The following is a 26,573-nucleotide window of genomic DNA, read 5'->3' on the forward strand; positions in this document are numbered from 1 at the left end:
TGATGAATATGAATTTAGGGCAAAGATACAGAGGGGACACAAATACTGCACATTGATCAAGTGACTTACAAAGAATTTTAACATATTCAAGGCATATGTTTCTGCTGAATAGCTTCCTACACATATAATACTCACCTGTCAGTACTTCAGTGTGAAGAGGAAGAAAATCACAGATAGTGAACAGAAGCACTGGGCTAGCTGGAGCAACAGTCTCACAAGAGTATTAAGGATGTTTAAGTACTAAAAAAAAAAAAAAAAACGCTAAATGACAGCACTGACTTTCACATGCTAAAGAGTGTGCCACAAGAGAAGGCACAGTGATACCTGCCCTTGGTCTTTCACTCAGCAATTAGACTATGAACTTCCCTGTCCCAAGAGGGAGGGTCTGCAAACCTCTCTGCCTGCAAACCAGCCAAGGAGGATAACCCCAGAACGAGTTTGTCCCTGTCTGTTTCATTTAGAGGCAGATATTCTAAAAAGGTACAAGCAATATTCAAGACCTTGATCCTGCTGGGATCAAGGAGAGTTTTGCATTGGCTTAAATAAGAGTGGGCTCTAGTCTCAAAGCACGTGTGTCCAATTTGTTAATGTTTTGGGTTCAAATAAAAAACAAATCTTAAGTCTTCCCTGCATGGGAGTTTCAACCACATTCTTCCACTGGGGGAGAGCATCAGGGCTTAGACAAGAAAGAGTTTCTGAATGATCTAAGTGAATGGTCCTGAGGAGACTGGCATTACTGTGAGCTTTGAACACAACTACAGAGGGTCTTTAATAGATGTACTCCAGAGGGAAGATCCTTAGATGGGTCCTTTAATGCCTGCCCCCATATGCAATCCAGATGAAATTCTTTATCAGATGGAGCCGGATCTTGCTCCCATTAAAAGTTCTGTCACTGAATTCAGTGGGAGCAGCTATATTTGTCTTAGATTCTTACACAGCTTCCCTTATCTCAGTCCCTCAAAATAATTATCCTTCATTCTTTTGAGGCTAGGGAATAATATTTTCCCCACTTTGCATACAGACAACAGCCCAACCAGGTGATGTAGTCGTGTGTCCTGGGCATATCCAGGTGAGGAAAGGGTCTTTACTCCAGGTATCCCAAACATTAGACAGAAGTACTATCCCCCACTCTGTCACCATCCTGAAGCACCTCTTCCAAGTAGAGATGGAGAAGTCAGATTAGAGTAAACAGTTTCCTTCTCTTGTTTGGACAAGGAGGAAAAAGCCACATAGACAACTTTCAAGTGTCTCTCACTTCTTTCTTCAAATAAATTTTTCCAACTGGTCTTCTGCTACTGGCCTTCCTCAGCTACCACTGGATGAACAGGAGTCAGCCCTTGGCTGCTGAGATATGCTACAGCTCTAGGAAACATCCTTCACAACTTCATCATCTCCACTGGCAGCTTTCTAGGACTTGGCAGCCCACCCCATGACAAAAGCAGTGCTCCAATAAACCAGTAGGTATAAAATCAGAACTCTAGCAAAATTTCATTGACCTTCAGTCTCTGTCCACAGTGTCCCAGAGACAGCAGGTAACTGCATTGTCAGCAAACTGTCCTTGAAGCACACCCACAAGAGAGGTTTTGGAAGGATTCAGTGCTGAGTAGGAGGCAGGTCTTGGACTAGAACAAGAAGTAATTGAAGGCACCACCGGCTCATATGGGACTGTTCCCTGGCAGTGAATACTGCAAAATCCCTGAGAGAGATCCCTTTCTCATCCCCAAGGAACAGCTGTGCTCCTCTAGTTACCCGCCACTGACAGTCTCACCCCATGTCTCCAGGGGTGTGTTCCAGGATAGGGCCAGGAAGCAGGGATGAGCAAACCGGTTTGCTCCAGTAGTACTGCAGGAAGTGGTTTGCTCCAGTGGTCTTGCACTCCAGCAAAGCCAGCCTATGCCTATACCTGCACATGCAAGATGTCACAGCAGCATCCACCTCCCTGGCAGCCTCATGTCAGATCTGTGTATAAGCCACGCAGCACATTGCTGCACCCATCATTTAGCCCATGGTCACTTGGGCATTAAAAAGGAAAGCATTTTGAAAGCAAAATCACCTTTCTGAATGTATGTTATTACTTACATTTCTGTTAGTCCCAAAAGGGTTCCAGCTGGGAATCACACCAGGCAGTCCCCATGCGCTGAAGTTTTCTGTGTGCAGAGCCAGAGTGAAGGCTGTTGGCATCAAAGGGAACCTGGGGAAGATAGGAGAATGGGTCTCTTGGAGCACTCAAAGGAGAACCTAAGTTCCCCATTTCCACACTAATACCCAGCCCAATGGCTCCCTCCCCATTTCCAGGAGTACTGACCCAAATACATAAATGAAAGCAAGCATGTGTTGTTTATTTCCAAGTATGAATGGCACTGTTTCCCCTGGGCTCCATGTTTCTTGGAATTATTTGAACTGGAAACCAATCAGCCTGTATTCACTATTGATTTATTTTCTAAAAATCTCTCATCCCTAAAGTAACAGTGCCTTTCCATGTCTCAGCCTGCTGTTTAGTGACACAGTAATCTAAAAGCTATTGATCACTTGGGTCTCTACAGCCATAACATATCTTTCTAAGTGCCTTCATGTAGGACTACGTTTGCAACATAAGTACTGTAAACGGCAGGGCTGCTAATGAAATCAGCAAAGATATTAATAGAGATGTAACAATTGCGTAGTAACACGGCATGGACAAGGGCCAGTGGAGGCCAACATCAGGAGGGAACAACCGTGGCCATTATGACACAAGCTGCACTTCTCTTTGAAAACCACATGGGCTGCAAGCAAATTTCATCTAAACAGGAACCCAGGCCTGGATGCAGACTGGTCAAACTTCTCCCTACCCCAGCAGTAAATTATCACTGCTGGAGGGACCAAGATGGTTTCATTCTGCTACAGCACTTGTACCTGACTTTAAGCTTATCTGTAGTTCCCAACATCCTTCATAACTTTTGCTTTTCTACATTAGCAGTTGGGGTTGGTGTAGCCCAGGACGCAGGATCTGGAGCAAGGAAGGTGCTGACACGGCAGATGTGCTGCTGCAGAAGTGCTGGGCACGCCAGCTCCTATTGCCATGAAGGGATGTTGTCAGCAGACAGCTCGTTGGAAGTCAAACTCCTTGCTACTTTTTTTTCCACACCCCTTGACAGTCTGGATGACCAAAAACAAAAGAGCTCCTAGTCCCTACTGATCTAAGGACAGACAGCACAGCAGCGTTACTGTGGACCTGCCCTGGTGTCGCACAGAAACAATCTGTGCTATTTAGACCAGGTCCTGTTTCAGCAGAAATATGAAACACTGAATTAAGTGAAGAAAGAATTCTCTAGAGAGGCCAGTCTAATGTGTTACCCCAATTGAGACATCCCATGAGCTGCCAATCCAAATGAGAAACATATTGCCCAACCCACAGATAATGTGTGTGCAAGTCAATAGCTATCAGCATGCACCACGTTACCCATCCCATCCACAGTGCACTGTGCCTGCCCAGTCCTCTTCTCCAAACAGAACCAAGGTGTGCTTAACTTACATGGCACAGCTCTGCAGCCTGGACTCTGCCCCACGTTCTGTGACGTGAGTGTTGTCTTCATGACCAGAACAAGATATTTCTCCCCAAAAATTACATCAATTATGGCAACAGGACAACTCTCTCTAACATTGCTAAGCAGTGAGCCTGGAGACAGCCTGCTCAGTAACATTCTTCCAGAAGCAGCTTTCAGAAGACATTTGTAACCATTTAAAATTTCCCACCCAAGCAGTTTTGCACTTGTCAGTTTACCTTATGCCACAGGTTTTTAATTTAGTTGTACGGGAAGAAACTTTATATGCCTCAAATTTTATATGTTAATGCCAGATGTGAACACAATAGCATGTGTTCCCTCTCCGCTGTGCTGCATTTCTTGGGAAAGGATGCTGTAACACTACAGCTCAAATACTCAGACAATCAACAAAACTAGCATCAGACCTGGAGCCAGAAGCCCCTCTTCCTCAGCATTTCCCCCAGTGCCCTGGGGAATTCCAACTGGCAAGACAATCTGCCTACATACTCCCCAGCCTTCTGAGCACAAAATATCCCTGGATGCGAGAGGATTAAAGACAAAAATTTGATTTGCTAATTACAAAAGATAATAAGGAAATTGCTGAAGACCATGCACTGTCTATTGCAACATGAGAATGCATTCCAGCTGCTTCAGTTTATTGAGTGGAGATTATTGATCCAAGCAGCCTTTAAATTAAAGCAGGTGTCAAGAGTTTTTTCCTACTATGTAGACAAGACAAATGAATGTGAAAAGCTGAAACTTCTTTGGGTTGTCATTGTTCTGCTTTAAAACGATGAGCTCCTTTGTGTATTTTACTGCTGTTTTTTTTTCCTGAAGCTAAATATTTTTGCAACTCTTATCGGTTATTAAAGTGTAACTCAATATATGATACCTGTGTTTGTTCTCCTGGACTTTGAGCACTCTTCCCAGCACATCCCTGAGGACTAGGCATACAACTCTAAACTCAATTAATATTACAATGCATAAAAAAAAAGTATCACTTGTCAATGGCACCAAAGAGCTTAAATTTGTTAAACAATAAGTAATATTTTCTTGCTATCAGCACTAACCAAACATTGCTGCCACTGGCAGGGCCTTTTCCCCCAAAGCCTGGGCCAGAAGAGATAGCCACTCCAAGCTCTCCTCTCATTTTCATGTTGATCCTTTAGCAAGAGCTACCCCTGCACATTCAAAGGAAGCAAGATGTGTCCTGGGGATGGCCAAGGTGGATGACCAGGCAGAGCAGACATCTCTTCTGGCCTCTCTCTGTGTCACCAGGCACCTGCTACCTGCCTCAGCCTCCAACTGCAAACTCTATACACCAATTCATTTCTGAGTCCATCCTTAATAGGACACTTGTGCAATTGAGCAGCACATGTGTTTGCCCCCAGCCAGCCTGCTTTGAGTGCTCAGCTCGAAGTGGGGGGAGAAGGGGCCCAGGACAGCTCAGCATGGCGGTGCAGAAGCCACGAAGGGGCCCATTTCAGTTTGATTTGTTGCGGCACTCTAGATGCAAGATGAAATCTGAGAGATGAAATCTGAGCAATTTCTTGCTTCTCTTCTTTCTGGACAGTTATTAACACTATAAAGAAGGCTGAACAGTGGGGCTTCCCAACTCCATTATTGTCAAGGCCTATTTCAAAGGCAGTGGCTGAAATGCCCAGTGCTGCCTTTGTTGATCCTGGGCTCAGGTCTCCTCCACGTTTGCTTCTGTCAAACCGCAAGGCTGAGCACATTAAAAATAAGCTTTCTCTGGAGGGATGGAGGAGGGGGAGACAGGAGGAGCAGTGCCTGAGCTGCTGTGCCCATTGCTGAACACAGGGCCCACTACATTCACACTACTCTCAAAGTCCTTGTGTAATAGTAGGGGAAGAAGAAAAGTCACGACAGATGCCAATTCTCCTGCCTGAACTCCTGGACCTGACTTTCCAGGCACCAGTGAGAAGCCAAGCCATGGTGTGGGTTGTCAGTGGGGGCTGTAGTCTAACTCTGTCAGCCAGTCTGCCATACCTGCCACCAACCATTCTGGTCACAGAGAAATACAAAGTGCACAGACTCTTTATTTTCCACCTGCAGGAGAGGGTTTATTTGTCCCCAAGACCCGTGACAAGCTTATTACAGACCGTTTCAATTCGAATCAACTTGTCAAGAAAAGAAAGTGGAGAAAACGCATTAATTAAGCAGCTTTACTCATGCAGAAAAGCTGCCAGCGTGAGCATTTTAAATTACCTGGGCACACCTAGTGGATTTGCATTCCCTTGGCACAGCTTTACTCTGGCCCACAAAGCATCCTCCACTCCATACTTCCATCTGAGCAACCAACAAAAGAGGCTGACAGCCTAGCACCACCTTCCCTGCTTGGGGGCTAGTGCCCTTTCCGAGGGATTTTGTGTCAGCTTATGCAGAAACCTTACTTCTGCTAGGTGCAGGGATGGGAAGTTTGGATTCTTCTATAAAACTAAAGACCAAGGCAAAAAGAGGCCTTCCAGAAACAAAAGAGGTGGAGCAGTGGCCGGCAGGGGGGTAACTGCATGCCATTGTTAAATATTAACATAAAATAAAGCAGTGGAAATGGATGTCCATCAACAGAATTAGAAGGAACTAAGTGAGTTTAAGAACAAAAGGTTTACTTATTTAAATTACAGGAGATGAAAAACAGCTGGGAAGGCAATTTATAGCACAAAGTACAAAGCTACAAGACTGCTAAATGTAATTATATTTCAAAGTACTTTTCCCCCCTCCATTTTAAACTAAACATGTACAGTTATTTTAACTAAAATAAAACTAATGACAATGTAACCTTTAGATGTTCCATCCCTTCTTCAATCCCTTTCAAATTCAGCTCATCCGTTTATGTTAACTAAAGAGTTTGATTCCCTCATCCAAATAGAGGTTGGTCTTTCAGAGAGGAGACTAAAGCTTGAAGAAAGAAAACCACTATGAGAAAACTTTTATTTTTAAAAATTACCTCTTGCTATTAAATTCAAGGACCTTAGATTGTACTTTCATATTTATCTTTATCACTTCTCTGCACAAAAGGAGAGTGGAAAAGTGGCTGACTAATTAACTTCACTATTTGTCACATTTGATTTGTATATTTAGTCATGGTAGGGATGCCTAAAGATATTTAAAGATATCAAAAATTTTGAGGTTTTTCCCCTGCTTGGGAAAAAGAGCACCAGTTTCAAAGGCCAACAGGACCTAGCACTACAGATGATCTCTATATCAAGAGTTGGGTTTGCAAAATCACCCTTTATTGTGCTTCCATGATTACCTGCAACAAAACTCTGCCTTCACCTGAGACACTGTGTTGTTTTCCTCTACTTCTGCAGAGCTGTTGTTTGGTTCCACTGGGCTCAGGAGCAGCAGACTCCAAATTCCAACAAGCAAGGCTCCAGTGGGTCCTTTCTGTTAATGGTATTTCTAATTCCAGGTGTTTTTAACACTGAACCACACAACTGGACCCTGACCTGCAGAGCCCGCTCTGCCTCTTGAAGCTGCCCCTTGTGTCCAGCCATGATCTTTATTTAGAAAGTATGGGTTCCACTTCAGCATAACAAAGGGTTTGTGGCCATCCAGCAGTGGTGCATCTCCAATGGTCACTGCTGAAGGCCAGAGAACATGCAAAATTAGACCTGAGAAGTTTTCAGAAAAATCAAAATGCTGGCACAACCAATTTAGGCCACTATTAGCTCTTCCAGAAAATGTTGAGGACCTTAATCACACATCAATATATGCATTTCTTAAAGTTTCCTTCTAGTACAATTTTCATGTTTAAAATATGGTCAAGATATAAATTACGCCCTTCAGCCTCAGTAAAAACAAACAAACAAACTTATTTATTTCAAAACAAAAACAGTAACAACTCCTTACTGTGACAAATTTTTCTTGGGTTAGGTAATCTTAAAAAAGATATTCCTGTTTCAGATGCCAAATAACTGCCAAAAAATAAGAACAGCTACTTGGACAGATCTTTTTAAAACTAAGAACAGACCTCAAGTGTTCTGGGCTGCAACAAGCCTTTGGTTTTGATTCACCTAAGAAAACCTATCAACTCACCAAAAATTCACTGAAAAAAAGTGCCAGCCTATGCTAACGAGCTATAAAAAACACATGCACATATAAATTAGTTTATGTTCTTCTGACAACAGCCTGTACCAGATGTTTCAGAGAGAAACACAAGAAGCCTTGAAGTAGACAGATGTGAGATAATCTGCCTCCCACCATGGGTGTTTTCCTAATCCCTTAAAAGCTGAAGCAGAAGGTTGAGTATCTTTCCAAAAACATTGCAGCAGTTTCTGTTTGCATTAACTATTATTAAAGACAAAGCTAGCAATCAATGACAGGTTTTACAAGTTCTGTTTTCAGTTACTTGCAGCTTGCAAAACTTTGGACAAAGTTTCACGCCAGGTATCTTTTTTGACTAAATTTTTGCATTCTCTTTTGATAGTTTCTGCAAGAGATATTAATGTACTTTTCAAGAAAACAACTTGAGGAATACACATTGTTCCATAGGCATTATAACTAATTCTTGATGATGGTCTCACGGCACAGACAGCTTCCCAAAAGAATAGTACCTTACACTTCAGCAGAGGGATTTTGCTGTGGTTTTTACTAATTTAAAAGAAAAAGAAGGAAAACAAAATCACATCTGGCCAGGTTGTAAATCTTTGGGGAAGAGAGAGTCAGCACAGTTCTCTTAAAACACCATATGCACAGAGCAGACTCCAGCCTAGCTCAACAGGAGCTGAGTGGGATGTCCTCCTTCCCTGCTCCCCAAAGCAGGAGAGAGAAGAGCCAAGGCTCAGGATGTCACCACTCCCAAGATCCTGCTGCTTCTGGTATCAGCACAGCATGAACAGTCTGCAGAAAACATGGGCAGTGAGAACTACATCTGGGAAAGAACAAATCAGAGAGGAACACTGAGTGGGAGAAGTTGGAAGTTAACTGCAAATGGGGACCTGATGCTGGGGCATTACCTGAGGAAGACTGAGGCATGAAACTCATGAGAGAAATGCAGGCAGGCAGTGGCTGGAAGAGCCACCATGACATGGTGAAGTCCCCAAAAGTCATAGAATGGGTTGAGTTGGAAGGGATCTTAAAGAGGATGTAGTTCCAGCCACCCCCAGCCATGGGCAGGGTCAGCTTCCACTTGACCAGGTTGCTCAGAGCCCCATCCAACCTGACCTTGAACACTTCCAGGGACCTTGTAATGAGGACAGGGATAGAAGCAGCAGGGCTTGGTACTTGATACATGGAGCATAGGACAGGTTAAAACTGGAAGAAACCCAGGAAGATACCATGCTCAAAGAACCAGGGAGTGCAATGAGACCACTCAACTGCAGGGACTGAAATGGAAACTGATGTTCCTCCATCACAATATATCATGTTCCTATAGGGGTTCAGTCCTCCTCAAGCAGTTCACACCTGAAGGTATTTACCTGTTTTTCCATTTGTTCTGTTTCAATTACAAAAAACAACATATCAGATCTGTCTTGACAGAAGGACACTGAGTCTTGATTACTACAAAGTTGCAATACGTGGGTGCAAATACTTGGATCAAAGAGTACATCCCTGGGAGACAAAGCCTGATCACCTAAAAACTAATGCAGTGCCTTGTGTAGAGATCATGTCAGTACTGCACAGTTCCAACACCGAAATTTCTCCACTTCTTCACTTCCATGCAAATAACAATGGTCTTCTAAAAATTATATTACTATTTTATTTTTTAATTCATCTAGGTATTTCATTCAATACCAAGGTCTTAGTAGGACTTGCTTCCATCCAGCTCTGGTGGCCATGAGCTCCACAGATGAACACCTGTACACAACATCCTACGCTGCACCCACTGCCACATGGGACAGTTGGTCAGACAAGGGGATGGGGCACTGGGGATCACATCCTGAATGCAGGGCTTATTTATACACAGTTATTATACCAGCTTAAAGCAATGTTAATTGTGCCATCTTAAGTCAGTTCAGCCTACAAAACACTAAACAAACAATGATTTTGTTTAAAAGTCTTATTCCACTCTATTTTAAACCAATTAGGAGCAGGTTAAATTTAAGAACTTTGCTGAACCATTCTACACTGCCTTATGGTTTGAAAGTGGAAATACACGTGCAGGCAAATCCACAAGCAAGACAGTTTTTGCCAGCATCCTTTAGTGAAGTGAAGCAGGCCAGATGCTCAGATGCTGAAGTACTTGCAACCACAAAAATGAAAGTCAACTCCTAAAGTTTAACTGCAAACAAGATGTGGACAACACAAAGAGGTGCAAAAAAAACAGTTTTAAATGCCCAGACAGAAAAAGAAGGAGAAAAAAAAAGGAGAGAAAAGAAAAAAGAAATCTAGTTCCCAGGAGACTACTGCCAGAGGAGAGGCCTTGTTAAGACATTGTTAATTTGTTATTTTGGCAAAATGAACTATGAAGTATTAGTATAATAATTCCAGATACACTGTGCTCAACAAAAAAGAGCGGTGCCTTTCTTAAAAAAGAAAAAAAAAAGGAATGCATCCTCTTTGCTTTTTATTTGGTTTGTTTGAATATTAATTTGTTTTTAAAGTCATAGTTATAAAAGCTTTCTATGGCTGAAAGTCAGAATTCACAATATGAACATATGAAAAAGCCTTTAAAGGACTGGAGTCTTCCTGTATTTCCTTGACGCAATCTACAGCCTATACACCAGAGAGACAGCAAAAATCTCACCAAAACCAGGAATGCTTTAATAATAAATAAAGTTTTCCTGTTATTGAAAAATGTTTTCACCACAAGAAAAGTTATGCATTTTTAATTAAAATGTTGAACATCTCTTCAGCATGGGGATGTTTGCCTCTGAGAGAACCCTTAGCACAGATGCATTTCTCACACAGTGACCCTGCTCAAGCACCACCACAGCCAGCCTCACCTTCCAGCACTGCAGCACATCTGCACCAGGGGCTCTCACGGCTGTGATGTCATCAGTCCACATAGCAGAGCTCAAAAAAGGTCGAATTTGATTAATTTGGACAGGGAAGCCTTGCCCTGCCTTCCCCTAACATGAAATTTACTATTACATTCTGCATAAGAATGGGTGAAGCACATCTGGTTTCTGTGTCCTTTTGAAGAACTTTTAAAGCACAGAGACAAAAGAAAGCAGTGTGCCGAAGTGGGAATGAGAACTTCATACAAGGTCCACAGGCACTGATGCCGAGGGCAGGCAGAGCCCTGATGAGGACAAGAGGGACACATCCTGCACCGCGGGGCCACCAAGCCTCTCGAAAATCCTCCCACACAACAACGAGAAAGGATGTGTTGGGAAGGGTGAGCCCCTACGGTATCACACCTTGGTTATCCATCTCGGACAACCTCAGCACTGATAAGGCTGTTGTCAAATTGCACGGGCTAAGTACCCTTAAATGGGAGCATGATGCTTGTGTGGCTTACCCAGGGAAGAAAGACGTTTAACAGTGTCCATGAACGATGCAGACTCCACTGTTACAGACTGAAACCGAGATGGGTTCTCTGAGCCACACACCAACTTTTCACATACCTTCTTTCAGGTGGGTACGTTTTACCCCCCCTTTTTTCCCCTGGTTACCTTTAAAGGTTTACTGCTGATTTTCCACTCTGTTGTATCAAAAAAAATCCCTGCAAACAGTGTTACAAGACCATAGCTAAGCATCTGCAGCTTATAAAACATTTAAAAGCTTTACGTTTAACCTATCTATTGGCAATAAAACATACTCCAACACAAATTCACTATTTGAGACAGATGTTTGAAATATGAATGAATGTTTGAATATTCAGTTTTAAATACTCATGATAAAAGAAGCTGCAGAGACATGCCATTGATCTAATACTTGTTTGCACATTCCTCAGGGCTATGCATGAAGCATAATGGGATTTCTATGTTACTAAACAACAAAAGGTGTAAAAATGCCTTTTCAGTTGCAAACTTTGTTCATTTATTCCTGCGGCAAAAGAATGCAAATCTTAAGTCATTTTTTTGTGCACTGACATCAAGTCTTTCTCACACAAAAAGTTCCTTAAAGGAACAAGAAGAAAGTTCAGAATAAAGTCATGCTTCCTCCCCCACAGGTCCCTTAAAAGAAAAAAAAAAAAAAAAAAAGGAAAGAAAAGAGAAAGAAAAAGAAGAGAAGAAATTTCACTTAACCCAATTGTACCTACCAGCTAAATGCAAAGACTACTTAAGTGAGTGACTCTTAGCTATTAGGCAAATATGCCTGTAAGAAACATGGGTTTGCAAGGTCCAAGCAAAACATTTGTATGGTTAAGCCTTCAGTTTTTCATGGATTTCTGCCCCAGATCTGGAATGAAGTGACAGAACCCCTTCACAGAGAGAGATGGCAAAACTCTACATGAAGGCATGTGATAACTGGTAGCTTACAAACATGAGCAAGAAGTTACTCTTTAAAAACCAACATTTCCTGTTAATCCCTCTAATTTTGGGTTTTTTCAACCTTTTATTTATAGTGTGGAAGAGGAGCTTTTTTATTTTTTTTTCGCTGTGAAATTGCAGATATTTAAAATTAATACTAAAGCAGGAACTGAAAGAATGGGGTGGTGGGATGCATTTTCAAGGAGTGTAGGGAAGCAGTGCTAATGTCAGAATCAATCCTTGAGCTATGAATAACTTAACTTCAAAGCTGATGCTACTGTCTGACGGAGCACCCTATGTCTTCAAGGAAGATAAAGCCACATATGTAGTCAAACCAATGTTTAATTCAGATTACGCAGAACAATACAGAAACTTGACTGGCGCCAATTAAACTAAGCTTTCTCTGACTGATAAAAATGCCATTTCACATCCTTTCTGTGCACAGCACGGAGCAGTCTGAGAGTGTTAGAGTTCTAAACCCACATTTATTGACCTAAGACATTTTTATATTTAACACATCAACACCAGAATTTCAATTATGACATTTGAGATTCTCCTTCTCCTCTCAAAATGGGAAAAACCTTTATCTCTACCAGGAACAAACTCCCATAAATCTGTATTGACTGTGTAAAAGTACAGAGAATATTTGCCAATGAAAAATGCCATTTCTGTAGGAGATCATTAAAAAAGGTGGTGTTTGGAAAACACAAGATACTTTGCTTAGACACTGTGCATTCATGCAAATGCATCTCTCTTACCAGTCTCACAACTGTAATTCAAGGAATGTAGGCAAATCCAGGCCCCGTTCTTGCCCATGGCCAGATTTTGGGTAATCCGTGATGCCTCACGTGAGCCAGTCTGCCCAGGGCCCACCAAACACAAAAAACAAGGACATTTGTCTCCCAGCTCATGTCCCTAAGGAGTAAGACACCACAAGAAGCTGCACTTAATAGCTGAGCTGCCCAGAAACAAAACATTTATGTTGACTTAGAAAAGTGTTTTGAAACATTTCAGACTGCAAAATTAAATACTGTGACTCCATTGACTCATATCTTTCCAGAATAACGGTTGCTGGCACTGTTGACAGTGAAAACAAAAGTATCCCAATCCAAGAATTTACAGTTAACCTAACTTAAACCTTTTGGGATCTGATTCCAAGACAGCCAAGAATTTTATAGGTAACTGATGGGTGACTATAAAAGGCTACAAATTGGCAGAGCTACACACAGTAAGACAGACTGGTCACAAAGCAGTCAGGGGGAAATGACAGCATCTGAAACCTGGAAAAAAGCCCCTTCATCCCTGCAAGAAAGAAGCCAGAATATTACACTATTGATTATGTTCAGCTGCAAGTCTTCCATAAAGCCTCTTTCTAAAGGGCTGGCCCCAGTGCTCCTTCTCAACTCCCTGTGCCTCATATCCCCACCTGCGAAACAAAAGCAACCTCATCCCTGTCCTACACCTTGCCCACCTGTCTATGCAACTGCAAACTCTTTGGGGTAAAAGAACTGCAGGTAAGGCCTCACATTGGGGTGGTGGCCTTTAGGAGCGAAAAAATACAAATAAAAGCTGTGTAAGTAGGACATAGCGAAAGTCTGTGAGCAACCCTTGGAAGGGAGCAGAAGTTTGAAAGCAGCTGTATCACCTTGAGTCTAAGCTTTGCCATCGGTATCAGACAAATGGCATGCAAGCAATGTTAACTGCCGGCAGTAAACTTCAACAATAGGCAGGCAGGAGTGGAAGGAGAGAACAACTGAGCCACTTTCCAAGAAATTCTGTGATTTTCCAGCTAACTGTGCAGCTGTAAAGCTGAAGAGTCCAGGCTGGATTATGTAATAAGAGAAAGCCAATATTATGGGCAGTCGACATTTCAAAACACAGTGGTGAGCTTTCTTTAGTATTTCTTCTCCTTCCTTCACTCTCATCTCCATTTTATTAAAGTTTCAAACCCACATCCTTGACACCATTTCCAGGGAGAAGGTCTGTGCTGGCCACCACTCATTCCTCTGCCAAACAGAGCACCCTGTCATGCAGATGCCCCAGTCCCCTCTCGTTGGCACACACAAGCCAGAAGAGAGATTAACAAAGAGGAGAGGAGGGTCTCCTAAGAGCTCTTCATAATAGACAGTGTCTGACTCCATACAGAGGGATAAAAGGAGAGTGATAAACTCTCTTGTTGTCAAGAAAGAGAAGAGCGCTTAAAAAGCCTTTGAAATAAGCAATTTCCCCTCTCATCAGTATCCTCTTGACTGCTAAACTCTCTCCTTTGTCCCTTACCTGAATGGTGATCAGCAATGCATGATTGGCCAAGGGGCATCAGCTGTAAAGAACAACACCAGCCAAAACCCCTGCGGGTAGGAAGGGCGGCTCTCCTAAGGACCTATCTGCCTCGTGGAGGAGAAGGAAGGAAAGCCAAAGCATGACAGCTTCATTTGTCTTGCCTGTTTTGGCAAAGGGTATAGGATTTGCCATACCCTGTATTAGGTTTACTTAGCATCCCATCTCAAGCCTCAATTCAAAGAGCTGAGGGCCATCCTTGCATGCTCAACTCTGTAGAATGGCATTATTTTCCTCAGAGTTTTATATCAGAAGCAAATTCTGATCACCAGCATGTTACCACGTTATTTCTGAAGGACCAGACCCCCCTTTCTTACAAGTTTTAGAAGTTAGAAAAACGTTTTAACTGGAACCAAACTCACTATCATCAATGCCAGCTACTACCCAAAGTTAAACTTTAGAAGACAAGAAAGGAGCACACAGCATTCAAGTAACACAAAGCAGAAATTAATACAGTCTGTTACTTTTTGTGTGTGGTCATTTTCCTGAAGAAAAATGTTATGGGGGCAATTCTCTGAGCAACAATGACCTAATAAAGACATCACATGTTACACTATTTGCACAAATAATTACACATCATTTAGATATTAGTCTTCCATCTGAAGGCATCACAAGGGAGTCTTCACTTTTCGAGCACATGCAACTCCCATTAACAATAATGAGAGCTACTCACACATTCAAGATGGACAGTAGATCTCTTGGGAATCTCTGCATTCGTTATACCTTTTCTGGGGAAGCAGAAATGTAACAAAGGCAGACCCTAAAGCAAGGAGGATTCAGCCACTGAAAACTGCCATGCCTGAATTCTCAGCATTTCTCATCACTTATTGCTCCCCCAGCTCCTTAAGAAACACTGCAGTGGTGCTACTCATCATGCTCCTGGAATAGCACACCTCTGCCTCAGACTCTCCCTGGACCTGCTCCTGCTCCAGGCTCCACCACCAGGCAATCCCACATTCCCTCCACTTTGGGAGCGAGTGAAGTTTCCTGTTCCTGAAATTCAGATTAGTGGATCAGATGCACTTTGGCCTTTCCAAATGTTGTGCCCATTAACAAATGCATCACAGCAGCCAGCTGGTTTTGCTCCTCTGTGGTGTTACTGCCTTGAGAACTGACATATGCAAAGGAGAGCATAAGTGCTAATGCTTTTCCACACAAGTGGGGCAGCCCTATCACTCTGAGACTGTACTAGCAAGTATCTTAACCCCTTCTTTTCCTCCACCTCTTCAGCCCTGCCACAACTGCACAGATCAAATTGCTGTTTGCAGCCATGCTGGTGGGGAAAATGCATTTCCATGTGCTCATTCCTGCTTATAATTCAGCAGAAGCTCCAAGAGAAGGTGGTGTCATCAATGAAGAAGAGGAATGGCCATCAGGAGCACTGAGCTCTATATCCAGTTTTCCTTCTGGGAATGAAACCTTTTTTCACTGGTGTCTCAGCTTCCAAAACAGTGATTGCACTATTTCTCAACCCTTTAGAGGAATGCTGAGAAGGTAGCCAGTCTTTGTGAAGGGCATTTAAAAAGCAGAAGTGCTTGTTAGCTTTGTGTGTCTACACTAGGCCTTTTGTCATATCCCTCACCATGTCACTCCAGTCCCTTGCTTTTATTTTACACACAAATCCCCATGACTTCAGTTCACACCAGTAAGGATGATGGAGAGCACTTGCTCCTCAGCAATCAAGTTCAGCAGTAAACTTCCTAGGACTTCAGCAAATCAACGGAATTTCAATGGGAAGTGAGACACTTCTGAGTTACTGTGCTGTAAATAGTTGCATAAGTTACAGCCTGAACCTCACAGACTATTACAAGATTATCACACTTAATTTTTCATTTTTATTAGGAGCCTCTGTGTTCAGTCGATAGAAACAGTACTGACTTCCACGGCTGCATGTCCCTGCCCAAATTAAATCCCTCCCTAAAATGCCTCCTGTGATGTGCAGTACTGCTTTGTGTCCTAAGAAGTCCTTCACTTACATAAACTGCTAATCTAAATATATCACTTTCCATGGCCAACAATGGTTGATAAATTACATTCCCTTTATTTGTACCATTCCATAGTCATTATGAGACTTGGTAAAGAACTTTCTCCAGAGCAAAGTTAAGCCAGATCCATGCTGCTTCAAAGTGCTGATTCAGCCTTCTGGTTGTTTATCACTCAGAGGAAAAAAACATTGTGTAACCAAAGAGAATATTACAGGAGGACACTCCAAAGAAGAAGAGAAGCAACATTAAAAAAAAAAAAATAAAAAAAAATAAAAATAAAAATAATCCAACTTACTTAGCTTCTCTTCTAGTAGTTATCACAAAAGCAGAGCTTACTTTTAAAAAAAAACAAATTAAAACCTATTATTTCAGAGAAAAACAGCTTCCAAGATCACAATGCCATACTAAATTCTTTCCCAAGCTCAATAAACTATGACTTATAAAACTTGTAAAATACTTACTAGGCTCTTGACAGCTCCACATGTGTCTGTGGCAAGAAGAATGGAACCTTTTGCTAAACATCTGCTAAATCTTGCATCTTGGCTAGAAAGACTCTACCCGATAGCAACACACTGTCTTAACGCTTGCTGACTGCGGTCTGGGACTGTGATGGAATCTGTTTTTCTTCATGAAAACAAGGCTCTGTTCTGCCATGGTGCTTTTATCATCCCTTGTGTTTGCACACCCATTTCCAGTAATATTGCATAATGGCACATCTCTTAGGGCAGTTGCACCTCGACAGTGGCACATATTTCAGCCCATGATTAACACACACAGCTGCCAGCTATGCTTTCAGAGAGGATGCACTCAGAGCATCTCCATTTGTTCACACTGTTACAGGATTCAGGAGCCCAGCAGCTCTGTGAGCAGCCAGGGTACAAAGCTAGAGGAAAGCTTAAGAGCAGCTAGTAAGGTTAGTCAAAGAAATTTCCAAGAACAGAAAATTTAGAGAAATTTAATTTGCTCACTTGTGCAATGTATTAGATTCCTCTACAGAGTACGTTTAACTATATTCTCTCATTCTACAGAATGGCGACTTTTGGTTTTCCAGGACAGATGAATTATGTCTATTTTAAGCAGTTCTACCCATATATACTCAAGTACTCTGAAAAACTATTAAGTCTTATGTTTCTAAGTTCACACTGTCCTATTCCTACTGGAACACAAAAGCCACTCAAATAGGGTCAGTATCCCCACATCTTTCAGAGGGCTCTCACATCTGCCTCAGAAGCATTTTTCAAAGGACAGTGCTAGAAACAAGGCATTTGGCTACTGGTAACTTGGGCAATTAAACATTTTCTTTTTGATCCTCTATGCAAGATTTTGGAGAAGAATCCTTGACAAAAAAACCACTTTCCTTATTTGAAGCCATCTTATGATTCTTGAAAAACTTCTCTGATTCAAAAGAACCCAAGTTTCTTGTGTTAATACTAGTTGGATCAAGTTTCTAAATTAGCTCAAAACACGGAGTTTACACAAACTTCTCTTGCTTTTGCTCAGAGAAGCTTCTCACCTTCAAGGAGAAGCTAGTAATCTTACATTGTCCTGTAGAGATGCAGAACAAAATCACTGATGTTTCCACAGTCTGCTGAGTTTAGTTTCAAAGCACAAGTCTGTATAGCACAAGGAATAGTTCTGCTGAAAGGGAGTTTTGCCCACCTACAACCTTTAGATATGCTGGTCCACTATTTGGGTGTGGAAAGAAGTTGTACATCTACAGATCAGCTGAATTTCCCAGTCTTTAATGACATGATCCCTGTAGCTCAGTTCTGCTTCCTAGTTTGAGATACTTTTCTGAAATCAGCTATGCCTCAAGAAGCTTCCCACTTCTTGTGAGTGTAACAGATAGCCAAAACAGGTTTTTACCATTAAATACTTTAAAAATAAAAATATTTTTCTCTTTACAGTCATTACAGGCATTTTACAACGCCATTTGTAATAAATAAGCATTTCCCCCCACTGTATCTTTGCACAGCCATATTACTCTGTAGATGCTAGTCTCCTGGGTTTGACTGATTTTTTACAATAATTTCTTTCCCCCATTGTAAAGCCTTTATTTTCAGAGATTGTCTTCAACAATGTGAAATAATATATATAACCCAAGTTTACTTTGCAGTACAGCAAGGTTCAAAGTCTTTCTGACTTGCTCTTTAGCAGGTAGTGCACCATAAGTCATGAATAAAGCAGCATTTTTCCCGATATATCACGAGGAGTTTCCTTTATTGAGATGGATTTCTTTGAAACTGGCAAGTCATCTTAAAAACCTACTCATGGAGACCTTTCAGAAAATTGAACACTATACCACCACATTTACCCCACCCACATCCCTCCTTTCAGTTGGCAAAAAGACAGAAAGACAAAAAGCATGTCTGCATTCTCACAAGACAAAAAAATCTCTCTCACATCTAAAAAACAAAATGCTATGGCAATCTGGGAACCCCAGTGCATTGGGAGATGAAAGATCAATCGTGTTCTGTGAACGTCACACATGTTGTTATTATTATCTCTAAGAGGAGGACCCCATTGTGCTAAATACTACACACACTCAAACTAACAGGCAGTTCCTGCCCCAGAGGCCTCACAACCCAAGATAAAAGCAGTATTGTCGTCCCCTTTTTATAAAGGGGAAGTGGGACACCAGAAGGTTCAGTGACTTGAACAAGTTACTCAATGAAATGGTAAATCTGAGAACTGAACCCAGATCCAAGTCTCCATCCCATGATTTAATCCACACATCACTACTCAAAAGCACTTTAAGCAGTAACATCTAAGCTTCAAATCGGTACCCACAATTATTTCTACTTATTTAACGACATAGGAAAAATACTCGATCTGTTGTTCATTCCCCCATTCATTTTAGATTCCCATAAGACTCATATTTAAGTAGATGTTCAAAAGATACCACACAACCACAAAAAAACTCCTAGAATTGACTGTCCTAGGAATTGACTCAGACTGGATCAGGTACAGAATCCAGACCAGGGAAAACCTGGAATAAGGAATGGGGGGAAAACCCAGACTAGATAGGGGCTAGAACTGGGAACGGGGGAAAACCTGGACTGGGTTGCAGCCAGAATCGGGAATGGTGGAAAATCCAGACTGAACCTAGCCCAGGATTTGGAATAGAGGAAAATGGCTATCCCATCCAGTAAGCTGAAATTCCTGCTTAATTTCACAGTATGAAATAAATGGTGAAATCACACACATAGTAAATCACCTAAACATTTATCCATTTAATATCTGAATTTAAATCAATATTTCAAGAGCCTTGAAAATCTTTTCTTCTCTTGGGAAATTAGAGACAAAAGTACTCTAAGACTTAGAGTGAGGAGGAATACAAATCTTTTGAAGGTGCACAGAACAATATTAGAACTTCTAAGCCTAAAAATAACAAGAGCAAACTCACTAATGTAGAGCAGCTGAAGAGCAGCAGCACTGTGGAACTGTGACCTTTAGAAGAGTTAACCCTGGGTGTAATAGAAAAGCTGAGGTAGAAGACATTTGCACAGCATCAAGGCTAGACAGGAAGATGCACCCTGGGGAACCATGAAATTTGGGCAGGATAAAGAAAATGAAAACTCATAATGAAGTTCCAACACTTTGGGACGGGGGAAGAGCAGCAGTCTCGCCAAACTGGATGGCTCTACTGGGCTGGAAAATGTCCTTTCTCATAATCCAAGAGTTGCCTGAATTGCAGCAAGTTCTTCCAATTATTTTTAAAAAAATACTTGCAGATTGAATTCTATTCCCATCCAGTGGGCTTTGCATACGTTCATGAGACAGCAATCAAATTTGATTTGTTCTCAGTATGCAACGAGAGATTCAGTTTTGGCCATGTTTTAAAAGAACTAGTCATAAAAGGTCAGAAGTGTTGGAGGAGGGAGCAGAGATCTCCCAGCAGAGCAGGCTACTACTGCCTTAACCTGGAGGTCATCACAGTGACCAGAGCAAAACCCTCACCACATCAAGTCTTTAGAGAACTGACTTTTATTTATCCTTCTGAAGCAGACTGGGAATTGCCTCCCACTGCAACTCTTGGGATCTAGTAGAATAAGAGCCACAGAAACTGAGATTGCACTGAACATTTTAGAAGTCTATGTAAGTGGACTGCTCTTCTCACCAGTGGCATCAAGCTACTCTCTTAAGTTTGAGATCACTAAGCTCTGTATTTTCCTATTGTCTTCTCCATCTTGAAAGGGCATTTATTTCCTTATTTTTAGGATGAAAAAAGTACACAGGGCTACCTAACATTGCCAGATGCTGTATTTGGAAAATTGGGAATAGTAAAACTATGTTGGATTACTGAATCTGTACAGGACAATTTCCCTATTAATGTCTGACATTTCAACTTGGTCTGTTCTGACAACTTTCTGGCTTTTCAGCAAGAAACCCTAAACCAAATATTTTCAAACACTACCTCGAGAAAATGAAGTTTGCAGATTTTTTTCTTTGGAGAGGCCTCTTTAAAAAAAAAAAAAATCCAAAAAACACTCTCACACACCACAAGAACCACAAACTCTAATATAGGTTTGTTTTCTCCTCCTCAGAAATTAGAACATTTTCTTGTTAAATGCCTTCAAAGACTAGCAAACACTTTCCAGAGAAATTTCAAGTAACTCTAGAGAGTAGTACTAGGAAAATCATCCTTCCTATGCAAATTTCTATCCAGTATCAGCATCCCCATATAGTGATCTTAATCCCCCACTGAATGGAAGTACACATGAAAATTAACAGAAATTTCTGCCAATACATTCTCTTTCTCCAGGGAATGCTGCACCAGCTCAAAGTCTGCCTTCATTGCTGCACTGCTTCAGTTATTATCTAGACAGCAACATGTAATTCTTTCATTACCAAGTTTGAGAGAAAGATCACTCATCTCTCCCAGTCTTCTCCTCGGTAATATATCATCTAGTGTTTAGGAGGGAAAAAATAAAATAGGAGAGAAACACTGTATTCTCCCAGGAAAAGTCAGATCTGGGACACTATGTTAGGAAAAAATAATTGGTCCCATTATCATCATTGTCTCAAGCTTTACACTTAAGGGAGAAATATGTCTGAATAGCTGGTTACATCAGCAATGCAGATAGAGGAGAAATTCCCACAGTGTGAGTAAGTCTTCACACACTTAGAGAACGTGACCACACACAATACATATTACAGTGTGGAAGAACAAAGAAACCTCAGGAAGTGTCCCTGATTGTTTTCCGCTGATTAAGGACATATGCCAACAAGCCTCTGGTTGTTGAGGGAAGCTTTGCAACTTGGGTAGCTTAAATTTACATAACGCAATTACAGATATCGAATTGTTTGGGTCCATACAAAACTCACATTCAGAACAATGTAAGGTCCAAACGTAAGTCAGTTTTGTTGTTTTGGACCAGTTCAACCAAGGGACAGCTTAATCTTGCAAGTTAAATGAGCAGGGGAGAGAGTAAATGTCAATTTAGCTAATGTAAATAGCTGATTTACATTGACATCAGCCATTTGCTCTGGAATCAAAATACACAGACTTCAACTAGTAACAGCAGTTTTGAAAAACAGCATCAAGACAGCATGAACATCAGGCCTTGGAACAGAGATGCTGCCAGTTACTTTTTATTAAAGTCACCACAAAAAGACCAAAATCTTTTTGGATAAAATAAACTGCCAAAAGCTGCACTGAAGTTAGCAGTAATTTCCCGGGTTAGTACTCTTTCCAGCAGAGCAAACAGAACTGCCCATTTTAGGTGTGGAGCGTGAACAGTCATCCTCACTCCCAAAGGCTTCCAGGAGCTCCGAAGTGGGATGAAACATGCACTGTCTGGGCACTGCTGGTGTTGATATCACCTCAGAGCTCATCAGCAGGGGAAGTTTTAACTTAACACCTCAGTGTTGGGCCAGGAGTTCCGAGGGAGGCTTTGGGAACAGCTCACCTACACAAGGTGCTCAAATCTCTGCTCCCAAGTCAGCCAGCCTAACAAACAGGTATTACATTTCCATACAAATCATTCAGACTTCTGTAGGGAAGCGTTAAAAAAAAGCCACAGTAGTTTTAAATAAACTAAACATAGTACTTGGAGAAAAATGTAAGGCTTCCTGTAAATTAAACTGAACCTTTTTACATAATAGATCGCTCACAGCTATTTGTAAGGAAGTGACAAAGCTGCTGCAGATCTTAAGATGCTGTAGTGAGGTTCACAGATGCACTTATGTAAATATTTTCTGACAACTCAGCTGCTACTGAAAACATTTTTGAAGTTATCAAAAAGAATTTAAAGTATTTTCCACTCTAGTCATTAACGTTTTATTTGCAAAAAGGCACCACCAGAACTGCTAAGCAAAATGATCCCTTCTACAGAACACACAAGCCCAGACAGCAGTGCTTTTAAACATCACACCAAAATGTGAGCCCCAGCACTGCTGTCAGAGGTCAGTCCGCTCCCAGCCTGCTGCCCCAAGCCAACAAGCAGCAGGTTTTCACTTTCAGAGCGATGATTCTCCAGCCCATACACCACTCAAAGCGCTCCCAGCCTACACACCACACAAGATGCCCTCTCCCACGGTGAGCTGGCCGGGCAGCTGAGCCAGGAAAGGTTTCCCATTCCTTAGGCTGCCAGAGATAACACCATGCCAATTTAGCCAGTGTAGTTCACATTGTATGGTAAGACAGGGAGTCGGAGCCTGACCGTGCTTGGAATTAGCAACCTGAAAAAACAGACAGAAGCTTTACCTCAAAGCCATTATCTATTTCTTGGCATTGCAAAGCAGGAATGCTACATGGCCTGGCAGCATTCTATTAGCATATGTATTTTATCTGCTGTCACATAAGTATTGCCATTTAGCTGCAGCTTCCTTCTTTTAGAGCTTATTTCTCTCTCCAGACATTTAAATTGCATAATATTTTTTGCTGTTAAGAATATACAAGAAAACATCTATTAAGTGAAGACTACACAAATTACAGACATCCCATTAGTGGTTTGTTATCTCTCTAGCAATCCTCCAGGAATCACTAGTGAATCCACTAGATCTCATTAGATTTTGTATTTAGGTCTCAGGTTTGAGACAAAAAGCATCTGTGAAGACATGTTTACAGACAGCTTTTCCTACTGGGTACACATCCAAGTCACCTCAAGCATGCAAGATATAACATATTACTGCTAAGGTCAGCAGGAATTCACATTACCAAAAGGAGCTTCACTATTGCTCTGTTTCAGGTGATAACAACTCGGTGCTTGCATTGCCCGTGTTTTGCCCCAATATTACATCCTTTGGGGGGGGGCATTTAAGGGCAAATGACAGGACAAACCTTCATTGCAGGGGAAGATTAGGTGATAGAAGATTGCCAGGAGACCTCATCTGAGGTACAGAAACTGCTTGACAGCTCCTCAACCATGTAATTCATTCCTCTTCTCAAAGCTACACAGGGCAGATCTCACAGTAGAATGGATCTTCAGGGCAATCTGCTTTCAGAGTTCAATACTGCATCACACTAGGGATGCTTAGAGATGTGTAAAAGACAACTGGACATATTTACAGCACCATCTCCTGACCAAATTACCCAATTAAAAATCATAGATTACAGCAAAAAATTGACAGTTAAATCAAGTTACCTTTTTTCAACCCTATACCGAGATTTCTGCAAGTTCTTGCCAGTCTAATGGAATTAATTAGTGCCTTTTTAGTTGGTTCCTTTTAATTGTTATTTGATTTCCCTGTATGGGTGAGAAGTATTTATAGCACCATTCACTGCACCAACAGATCAGGCAGGTCACACGATCCTGGGGAGATGAAACAGCTTCTTCCCTCCAGAGGAAAAGCCACATTTAAAGTTGGGAATGGTCCATGCTGGAGCACAGCTCTCTCCTGACTATGAAAAGGAGCATAGGCAGTTTAACCCTACAAACACTCCCACAGGTTTTCCTTCAGCTGTCTGAACATCTACATGTAAGTTTGAGAGCTCTGGCACTACAGCTGTGATAATTATTTTCTATAAAGGAACACCTTTATATGCTATAGAGCTTCAGCAGCAAACACTGCAATGGACACAACTGCATCTTTCCCCACGCAGCTGGGATAAAACCTTGATGCTACTGAAGTCCAGAACAAAACTGCCACTGACTTCTGTGGTGCTTGAATTTCACACTATAGTTTTTAAGGGTTCTCATTTTTTGTCTGGCAAGATTTCAACCCTTTTTAATTCCCAGAAGCTCAACCACAAATCCCTCTTCTCCTCCCACGCAGCTGTGCTGAAACTCCCCAAGCAGCAGCAGAGCAGGGCTCCTTGGGAAGACACAGGGCTTTGCTTGCAGGAGATCCCCACCTCCTCCAACCATCTCCCAGCTCCAGAAAGCCAATCTGTAAAAATCTTCAAATGGATTAAGAACAGACACCCCCTGAGCCTACCCCTTCCCCCTCAAGCTCTGTGTGTCACTGCCCACAGCAGCTCACTGGCTTCTTCTGGGACACAGTCAGGGGAGCACAGACCTGGCAGGGGCAGGACTACTGAGCTCTGTGAGCATGGCCCAGAGTCTGAGGGAAACAAAGGACTCGGCGCTGGGCTCAGCAATCGGCAACAGCCCCACGAAGTCACAGCTCTGGGATCTAACTCAGAACCTGATTCCTCCCTCCACACCCCCCAACCCCGGGTTTGTTTTTAAAGACAGCAGACATTAAAAAACAGTTAAACAAAACTGCAATGACAGGAACACGATAAATCAAGTATTGTCCAGCCAAAAAATTAAGAACTCCGCTTTTGGTGTACCTGAGTGTCTTCCAGATATGGAGCTTATCCCAACCATCTGGCCATATGAGACAAGACAGGAACAGCCTAACAGAAGGATAGATGTCAGAGAGTGACAAAGCAGCCTTAAACAGGGTAAATAAAAGGATGAATGCGGCCTCCTGAGAAGGAAGGATCACTGTGATTGGAAGGAGAAAGGAATTAAAAACTTGAGGGAGGTTTTCAGACTAGGGGCTTACAAATACCAGTATCTACCAGCCATCCACAGGCTCTGGCACATTCATTTTATGTTCCTTTGACAAAATCTGGTAGTCCCAGGAGTGTGAATGGCTGGCATATCAGGAGTCATGGGCACAGCACTGCCAGCAGGAACAACAGAGCCTGAGAAAGTGGTGCCACATTTGGTGTTACATGACTGAGACACTGCACTGGTTATGGCAGATTATTCGAGCATCAAACACAGTGTTAGCAGGCAGGTCATGGAGGAGTTAAAGCCTCATGTTGCAAAGGCTTGCCATGTGCTTCATGCTCAGCCACTCCACTGTCTATGGAAATACTCCCTCCCAGCCAGCCTTCAAGGGTTAGGGGACTCTATGTAGATCAGTCTGGCAGAAAAATCAGAATTTCTGGGGCTTTTTTATCTCTGGCCAAGCTCATTACTTTTTACTCACAGTGCAGTAAAGCCTGAAGAGGTTTCAGTCAGAAACTGGAGCCATTAAGCGATGAATATTCTTACCCTCACATAGGAAAAAGACAGCCCTTGACCCAAGTACTCATGTCCCTAATGCAAGACAGTCACAGAGAGGGTCACAAAATCCTTCTTGAAGTCCAGAGATTCCTCAGGGAGAACAAGAGGAAACGAGATGATTTCATGGTTAAAATGGCAGAGGCAGCACAAGTTGTTATACATAGGGGCCAACTCTTAACTATTTTGTCCCAATCAGAATAAGCCTCCCAGATCAGTCCAGTTTGAAGCAATACAGTCCAGCTGGGCACTTGCAGGATTTCTTCACCCTGTAAGTGTTTAGGACAACACTGTGCCACCTCTGGGCTCTAGCCCCTCATTGCCCCTATATTACATCAAGGGCTATGTGTTGGCATGTCCTTGCTTCATCCTGAGCCATACACAGGAGAAAAAGAAAGTGAATTGTCTACTCTTGGTGAATTATCTGTCCCTTGAGGGATTTCACAAGGAATCCCACCTGGCAGTACTGATGGCTGCTTAGGGTCAATCAGCTTGGATCTCGCCGTGTACTCTTACTAACCATGTGAAACTTCTTCTAACTTCTAACCACAAAACTTCTTCTAACAGTTTCTGCTTCACATGTGTTACACATCTTAAGGCCCCCAACACAGTATAGCATTCAGCAGGGAGTTGCCATCACATTCACACAACGGGACAGCAAAAGTCATTCTGTTTGAGGCAGACGAAAGCCTGAATTACAAAGTGCTACCAAAGACAGGCCGTACAACAGCTCTTGGGGGTCAGACGGGACACTGGAACCCTTTCTGAGTCACAACTCAACCTGTAGGAGCAAGGGTGACAAGTCCCCAGGGCCTTTCCATAGCAGCATTGTAACCATGGTCACTGCAGCAGCAGAGAACAGAGTTGTCTCAGGAAGAGTCTGAC

General features: G+C 42.2%; 2 protein-coding genes across 2 annotated transcripts in view; both read right to left on the bottom strand.

Annotated features, from left to right (window-relative positions):
• Positions 1–26,573, bottom strand: part of BRS3 (bombesin receptor subtype 3) — a 478,452-nt gene that overhangs the window by 143,797 nt on the left and 308,082 nt on the right. The window lies entirely within an intron of this gene.
• Positions 1–26,573, bottom strand: part of ZIC3 (Zic family member 3) — a 64,142-nt gene that overhangs the window by 3,447 nt on the left and 34,122 nt on the right. Inside the window, exons 2-3 of the transcript XR_007628324.1 lie at positions 2,080–2,191; positions 136–240 (exon numbers count right to left, since the gene is read on the bottom strand). The gene's annotated coding sequence lies outside the window, so the exon portion shown is untranslated. The remainder of the gene's footprint in view (positions 1–135; positions 241–2,079; positions 2,192–26,573) is intronic.

This window comes from Myiozetetes cayanensis, unplaced genomic scaffold (assembly GCF_022539395.1).
Source record: "Myiozetetes cayanensis isolate MyiCay16 unplaced genomic scaffold, myiCay2020 scf15, whole genome shotgun sequence".
Taxonomy (NCBI): Eukaryota; Metazoa; Chordata; class Aves; order Passeriformes; family Tyrannidae; genus Myiozetetes; species Myiozetetes cayanensis.